Source organism: Canis aureus, chromosome 16 (assembly GCF_053574225.1).
Source record: "Canis aureus isolate CA01 chromosome 16, VMU_Caureus_v.1.0, whole genome shotgun sequence".
Lineage (NCBI taxonomy): Eukaryota > Metazoa > Chordata > Mammalia > Carnivora > Canidae > Canis > Canis aureus.
In genome coordinates, this window is record NC_135626.1 from 60459053 (window position 1) to 60466744 (window position 7692).

The 7692-nt window shown below is 56.1% G+C and overlaps 1 long non-coding RNA gene across 1 annotated transcript; it reads right to left on the bottom strand.

Moving 5' to 3' along the window:
- Positions 1-1909: 1909 nt before the first annotated feature.
- Positions 1910-7374, bottom strand: LOC144287107 (uncharacterized). The gene is made up of 2 exons (XR_013355004.1): positions 7303-7374; positions 1910-2748 (listed from the first exon to the last, which is right to left on the bottom strand). It is a non-coding gene; the product is annotated as an uncharacterized LOC144287107 (long non-coding RNA).
- Between the last annotated feature and the right edge of the window lie 318 nt (positions 7375-7692).

Sequence of the window (7692 nt, forward strand, 5' to 3'; positions counted from 1 at the left end):
CAGTCCCCGGGAGGAGGGCTATTTATATAAACTGTTGGCGAGGAGCCCCCTGGGGTGAAGCCTATTCCAGGGGTCCTTGGGCGTGGCCTCCTAACTTCCCCCTGGGGCAACGGAAAGGTGCAAAACAGCCCCCCTCTGGAGGCGGAGTTTTTGCAGCAGCCAAAAATCCTCGGCTACTAGGCTCCCCGCAAGTGAGCCCGTTCCAAACTGAATTGGGGCAACTTCTGTTTTTGTTTTTGTTTTTGTTTTTTTTAGATTTTATTTTTAAGTAATCTCTACACCCAACATGGGCTTGGATTTATAACCCCGAGATCAAGAGTTGCATGCTCCACTGCCCCAGCCAGCCAGGCGCCCCTGGATGGTGCAACTCTTGATCCAAAGCAAGCCTTTGCTCTAAGTTCTGACGCTGAGTTTCCCAGGGGGCGGAGGGGGGGGGGTGCGGGTGGAGGGGGAGCTCAGAGGCCCAGCTCTAAGCCAGGCCTCTGCAAAGCCTTTAAGGACTAGAGGTGTAGCCTCCTGAGTCAACCTGCGCTGCGGAGCTAAGAGAAGCACAAGCACCCACTGCAAACTCTGCGAGCTCGCCCTGCAGAGGAGGGGGAAGGACCCCGCTTTGCCCAGCACTCGGAACCCCGTTTAGCTTTGTGACTGGGCATCAGCTGCTTAAGCTCCCCTTTCATAAAACAGCAATCGGCATACCCCTCATAGCCTCCGCAGTCCTGAGGCTTCACAGAAATGTGCATGTAAATGCCTATCACCCCCAAACCGAAAAAAAAAACAAAACAAGACAGTCAGACCTACTCTCTTACCCTTTACCTTTGTACCTAAACAGTCAACGCCGAGGTGATGTTAACACTCTCCGAGCACCCCTGACGGCCCTCACTCCAAGCCTGGGACCTGGTTGAAACTTCTGAGACCAAGGATGCTCCGTTTGGCCAACTTTAAGCAGCTGCACCTGCGAATGTCCCCCCCACCGAGTCCCGGCAGTTCATTCGGGGAGTCACTTATCGGGAAGTCACTTATCGGGCAGCGGGGAGGGTGTCCAGCCTTGCTCTTCAGTGTCTGGTGAGGTCGCCAAATTGAGTAAAATAGCCAAAAGACAAGGTACCTAGTTAAAGTCCAGTTTCCGACAAATAGTAAGCGTCATTTTAGTTTAAGTATATCCAAGCCACAGGTGGGATATACTTATCCTACAAGTTATTCCTTATGGATTTTTTTATTTTTTAAGATTTTATTTTATTCACAAGAGACACAGAGAGGCAGAGACATAGGCAGACGGAGGATAAACAGGCTCCATGCAGGGAGACCGATGTGGGACTCGATCCCGGGTCTCCAGGATCACACCCTGGGCTGAAGGCAGGCGCTAAACCGCTGAGCCACCCGGGTGTCCCAAGTTATTCCTTATGGATCGGAAACTCGCCTTTAACCGAGCACCTTGTATTGTACCTGACAACTCTGGTCCCATCCGCCCCCAGAGACTTCTTGCAGTCCAAGCTGTGTTTTTATCATTCGGTCTTTCCCGGAGCTGAAATGGCTTCTTTTTTGCATTTTATTGCTTCACAAGTTGCAGCAGTAGAAAGGTCCTGTCAGCGGGGTGATTGAAAATGTAACTACAAAGGGAATCATCTGTTTTATGTGTGTGCCATCAGAGGGGTAGGACGGGGTCCCAGTAACACCACCGCAGCTTGCGGGCGTTACCGGAGGGCCGCGCTCAGAGCTGCCCGGCTGACATCCTACCCCCGCCAGCTTGACACCCCTTTGCAACCAGAGCGGAACCGTTGTCTGTGTCCCAGGCCCCAGCGGTGACATTTATTCCCAAAAATCTTGTCGCAGTGGGTTCTTGGTATTTTACAGTTATGATTGCAGTAAAAGTTACAGTCTACGGAATTATAACAATATTCAGCAACTAATGGGCTTATTACTTCTTGTTTATTTGTGTTTTAAAGCCGTGGAAATAAAATTTACTCCCAACAATACAGCTACAAGTTTATGTCCCTCAAACTGACCGTAAATAATAAACATAATAACGGAATGCCTGTAAAACACATAAAACAGCCTTCTCGGAAAAAGTGGGCTCTCTGTGTCCCCACTGCTGGGGACCCCGCGGGGTGAGGAGCCCAGCCCAGCAGTCAAGGTCCCTGGGCAGACTTCAAACGGACCCTGCCGGCCGGGAGCAAGCTGGTCCACAGGCAGAGCCTCCTGGCTGGGGACATGGGAACAGAGGGTTGTGGCCTCCCTCCGGATGGTCCCTGTCGCGGTTTCCGGGGGCCGCGAGGACAAGCCACCACAAACTGGAGGGGCAGTGGGGGCGGGGAGGGCCTTGGAACAACAGCAGTCGATTGTCTCACGGTTCAGGAGGCCAGAAATCTGAAATCATGGTGTGGGCAGGGCTGCGCTCCCTCGAAGGCTCTCGTGGAGGCTCCTTGCTGCCCCTTCCAGCGTCTGGTGGTCCGTCCATTACTTGGCTGGCTCGGGGCTTCGTGGCTGCTCCAAACCCCCTGCCTCTGTGGTCTCGGATCTCTCTTTGTGTCTCTGTGGCTGTCATTTCCTCTGTCCCTTATAAGGACACCCGTCATTGGATTTAGGGCCCCATCCTAATCCAGGATCATCTCATTCAAGATCCTTAATTTAGGCAGGCGCCTGGGTGGCTCAGTCCACTAAGCATCTGCCTTTGGCTCAATTCAGGAGCCTGCTTCTGCTTCTCCCTCTCCCTCTGCCGCTCCCCCTGCTTGTGCTCTCTTCTCTCTCTCTCTCTGTCAAATAAATAAATAAAATCTCTTAAAAAATTGTTTAAAAAAAAAAAAAAAGGATCCTTAACCTAATTGCATCCCCGAAGACACTTTTTCTCAAACAAGGTCACGTTCTTAGGGTCTGGGTGGACATATCCTGGGGAGGATCAATTGCACCCACGATATTATTACCTGTATTATGGGAGGTACGATGGACAAGTTGAGAGAGCCAGTCCAGAGGATGACATCAAGTAGGAGGTGACCCCGGGGGACCATGTGGTCCGTCCCCACAAGGGAATATCACTCAGCCTTAAAGAGAGTGGGACTCCTGGCACCTGCTACAGTGCGGAGGACCCTGGAGGACGAGGTGCTCAGTAAAGGAAGGATGTGGCTGTAGGATGCCACTGATGGGAGGTGCCTGGAGCTCAAGTTCAGGGAGACTTAAAAATGGTTCAAATGGCAAATATTAGGTTATGTGAATTTTACTGCAATGTTTAAAAAAGAGAAGAAGAAGAGAAAACACGAAGAACCCATGCACTTTTCTGATCCCCTCTGTCTGAGCAAAAACCTGGTCTCAGAGAGGCGGAGGGGTGCATATGGGACACGTGGCAGGTTCCCAACCCCGACGCCTTCAAGCAGGCAGGGACAGGCTGCCTCCTCCCCCCCGGGGTGGGTGCAGGAGCTCAGACTCCAGCATGGGATTCTCAGGATTCTCGGAGGTCACCAGAGCCTGGAAGGGGCCCTCCTAACACCACTAGCCTCGGGGCACACACACACACCCAGTCCCTCATCCTATAGTCTGCTGCTGTGTCTCAGAGCACGCCAGCACCTTCTGCCCCGGGGTCTGGGGCACTGTTGCATGGGCAGCTGCCGGGGCTCACCCCTCATCCCCCCAGCTCAGAATCTCAGGCCTGGGACCTGCCGGGGCAATTAGATGATGCCACAGGGAGCCCAGGAAGCCTCCAGACTTCATCCCGGACTGCTTGCTAACACCTGGGGTCTCTGGTTTCTTTACTGTGGAATCCAGATCTGCAGGCTGGGGAGAGGTGCCTGGGAATCTCTGGTCAAGGAGCACCACAGCCCCTCTGGTGCAAAGCCATCGTTCAGCCAAGCCCGACGGCCCATGGTCCCAACAGCGCACGCAGCGCCCCGCTTCCAGGCCTTGCCCATGCTTTCCTCCTCCTGGGCGCCTTTCTTCTCTCTTTCTGCCTGGACGTCGCTGGCTGTGGGACCCCTTCCTCGCCGTGCTCACCCCTCCGTCTGCTAGCTCTGGGAGTGGTCTGCGCCCTGGGGTGGCACTCGGCCCCTGACTTGGCTTGTTCTACTCGCACCGTCCCCCACAGGCTGGGTCCCCCTCAGGGGTCCCACACCTTGTCATTCATTCTGCTCTGAGTTTCAAGGCTCTGGCTTGGGCTGCTGTTGGCGACAGCTCGGGTCTTGGCTGCTCAGGTGAGTGACTGAACAGAAGGCAGGTGTCCAGGCCTGGCCGGGAGCCGGCTGGGAGCTGGGGTCCCTTTAGGATTCTGCTGTAGTGAGGTCCCCCGGCTTCCTGCTGAGTTACAGGTCAGGCTCTTATTTACTCCAAAGATCAATGAAGTGATCCGAGGGGCACCTGCACCCCGACGTTCATAGCCGCAGTGTCCACGATGTCCAAACTACGGAGGGAGCCCAGACGTCCATCGACAGATGGATGGATAAAGGAGGTGTGGTGTGTATATATGCACAATGGAATATTCCTCGGCCCTCAGAAAGTGAAATCTTGCCATTTGCAATGACGTGGGTGGAACTAGAGGGTATTATGCTAAGTGAAATACGTCAGTCAGAGAAAGACAACTATCATGATCGCACCCATTCGTGGAACTTAAGAAACAAAACAGAGGATCATAGGGAAGAGGGGGAAAAATAAAACAAGACCAAATCAGAGAGGGAGACGAACCTTGAGAGACTCTTTTTTTTTTTTTTTTTTTTGAGACTCTTAACCATAGGAGACAAACAGGTCGCTGGGTGTGGGGGTGGGGTGGGGGGGACGGGGTAACTGGGTGATGGGCGTTAAGGCGGCCACAGGATGTGATGAGCCCTGGGTGTTGTATGCAACCGATAAATCACTGACCTCTACCTCTGAAACTAATAATATATTATATGTTAATTAATTGAATTTAAATTTTAAAAAAAGACAATGCTATTTAAAAAAGAACGAAAGAAAGAAAGAAAAAGAACATCAGGCCCTGGCAGCAGGCACTGTTTCCGGGGCCGCTAGAGGGAGACCTTCGCAGCCCGAGCCCGCCTCCCGCTGGGCCAATGCCTGGGGCACAGCCGCTGCACAACCTCAGCAGAGTCAGCGCGTGTGCGTGTGCGTGTGCACGCGTGTGACCGGGGCCAGGGGGGCGGTGGGCAACGGAGCCCTGCGCGCACTGCCTAGTGGCCTGGCTCCCTGCAGGAGGAGGTCTGCCCGCTGGATGGGGGGCAAGGCTGCGAAGTGGGGGTGCGGCGGGGGGGGGGAGGGTGGGTGGTGGGGGCCCCGGGAGGGAGGCCGCAGCCGGAACCCTGGTGGCATTGTGGGAGGACACATATTGCGCCCAGTGCTGTTCTCAGCATTCTGTGTATTATGAGAAATAATCCCATAGAGGGTGAAGTCTATTAGCACAATATCCATGGAGTGAAGAGACCGAAGCCCAGAACTTTCTGTGAGGCCAGAGATGGGATGTGAACCCCTGGGGTGGTGAGCTAGGATTTGGGCCCCACAGCACGAGGGAGGGGAGCCACCTCAGGGCCCAGCCAGGGAGACCCCAGATGGCCCTTGGGGGTCCTGTGTGCCTGGCTTTCGGATTCCAGCTCTGCTGCGTGCCAGCCAGTGTCTAAGGGCAAAACCCTGCACTTCTCTGAGCCTCACGTCCTCTTCTGTAAACTGGGACTAATGACACCCTCTCATGGAGTTAGAGGTTTAACTGAGACACAGGATGCAAAGGGGGGCAGACTCCAGGGCTCTTGCTAGAACCCTCGGCATGTGGCCACAGGGCCTTTGTATGTACCGTGTGCGTACCTAATGTGCCCCTTATAAGGCTCTTGCTCCCTCACCACGGACTTTTCTTTGCTTCCTCCCTCCGCCGCAAGGCTGGCTCAGAGTGGACCAGCCAGAGAGGCACCCCACACTCATAAGGCTTCTGCGCTGGGCTTAAGGCTCTGCTGTCATCATTTGAAAATTCCCCTCTTACTTTTTGAAGCAGGTCGGCTCTCCTGGTCCTTTGCTCCGTCCCTGCATCTATCCCCATCTACCCCGGATCGCTCAGAGGGCCCCTGAGGACTCCCTGCACCTGCAGTCCCCTCGTAGGCGGGACCTCCGTGGCCCACCTGTCGGAGCCTCGGCCCTGGCTTCACACCGTCTGGGGAGAGAAATCCTCAGGCTTCGGAGTGAAGCCTCTGTCCCCGCCCCGTCCGCTCACCCACCCTCGCACCCGCACCCCAGAGCACCCACGGGGTCTGCGCCTCGGGCAGCCTGGCCGGGTGTTCAGCTCGCTCCCCTTCCCGGGCGCCGGGGGAGCTGCCCTCTGGCCGCCCGCAGGGTGAACGGCCGCTGGGGCAGCGCGTTCCGGGAACGGGTGGCGCCCTGGGCGCGGGGAAGCCAGAGCTGCAGCCTCCGGAGGCCGCTCCAGGGGCCGCCCTGGGCCCCCGGGACTCCCCAGGCGCCGGGAGGCTCTCGGGGCTCGGACCCCCAGGGGTGCCCCGGGTCGCCGGGCGGGAGGGACGGGGTCTTTCCCACCTGGTCCCTACCAAGCCTGGTCTGCCTGTGACCCTCACACTGGCTCCCCCTCTCTGTCTGCTGCATTTCTCAGGTGGACGCAGAGAAATGTGAGGACTGTTCTCGTCCCTCCCTCCTCTGTTCCCCCCTTCCTCCCTCCTCCTCCCTCCCTCCCCTCCTCCCTTCATCACTCTCCCCATCCTTCTCCCTCCCTCCTCCCTTCTTCCTTCCCTTCTTCCTCCCTTCATCCCTCTCCCCCTCCCTTCTACCCTTCTCCCTCCCTTCCTTCCTCCTCCCTCCCTTCCTTCCTACTTACCTACCTTCCTTCTTTTTTCTCTTTCTTTCATTTATTCCTCAGTAATCAGTGACCAAACACCTGTGATGTGGACACACCGTACCGCTGGGCATGTCCTATAATCACAGAGCATTAGGGCTCTCCTGGTTCACCCCTCAGCACGGACACCTGCTGTTTCCCTCCACACCATCCACTTTCCCTTCTGACCCAGCTCCAGCTACAGGCGCCTGGATCCCTGGATCGTGACCCCGCTGGTCACAGTAATTCAGGACACAAATCGCAGCTCAGGCCCCGATGCAAATCCTGTGCTACTGCTGTCACTGGAAGGAGACTCCTTCCCTTCCTGTTGGATTTGGACCCAGAGACACACGGCCTGGGACCCCCCAGGGTATCTTGCAGCCCCGGAGAGCCTGTGGAGGATGGAGCCGGTCCCCAGGAGCCGGGGCGCCTCTCCGGGCTGCTCCTATGGCGGGCTGAGACTCTGGAACCCTGAGCTCATCAGTGCTCCTGGGTGTTTGAGCTCAGTTGAGCTCAGTTCTGTTTACCTGTGGATCCGAAGCACCTCAGGCTGCTGACGGTTCTCCGTGGCCCTGACAAGAGTGCTCCGCCCTGGGGCCCCCTACTGGGTGAGGCAGTCCACTTGATTTCTGGAACATTCTTCCTCAGGAGAGTGCTGACGTCAACCCCACATCTGCCATTTAACTTTTCTGAACTTCCTGCCATTGGTCTTGGGCCGCTTGCTCCCAAGCCCGGCATGAGCCAAGTCCTGACCTTGCAACCCTCTGCTGTCCCCACCCAGGGACACCAATTCAGAGCCCCCTTTGCTGGGGCCACCCCCTTTTTGCATCTCCCCTGAACCGCTCTTCCAGAGGGTCTTCAAATCCCTGCAAGCTTGTCCTGCTTGAGCCTAACCCAGCCCTCGGGGCCATCTCGTG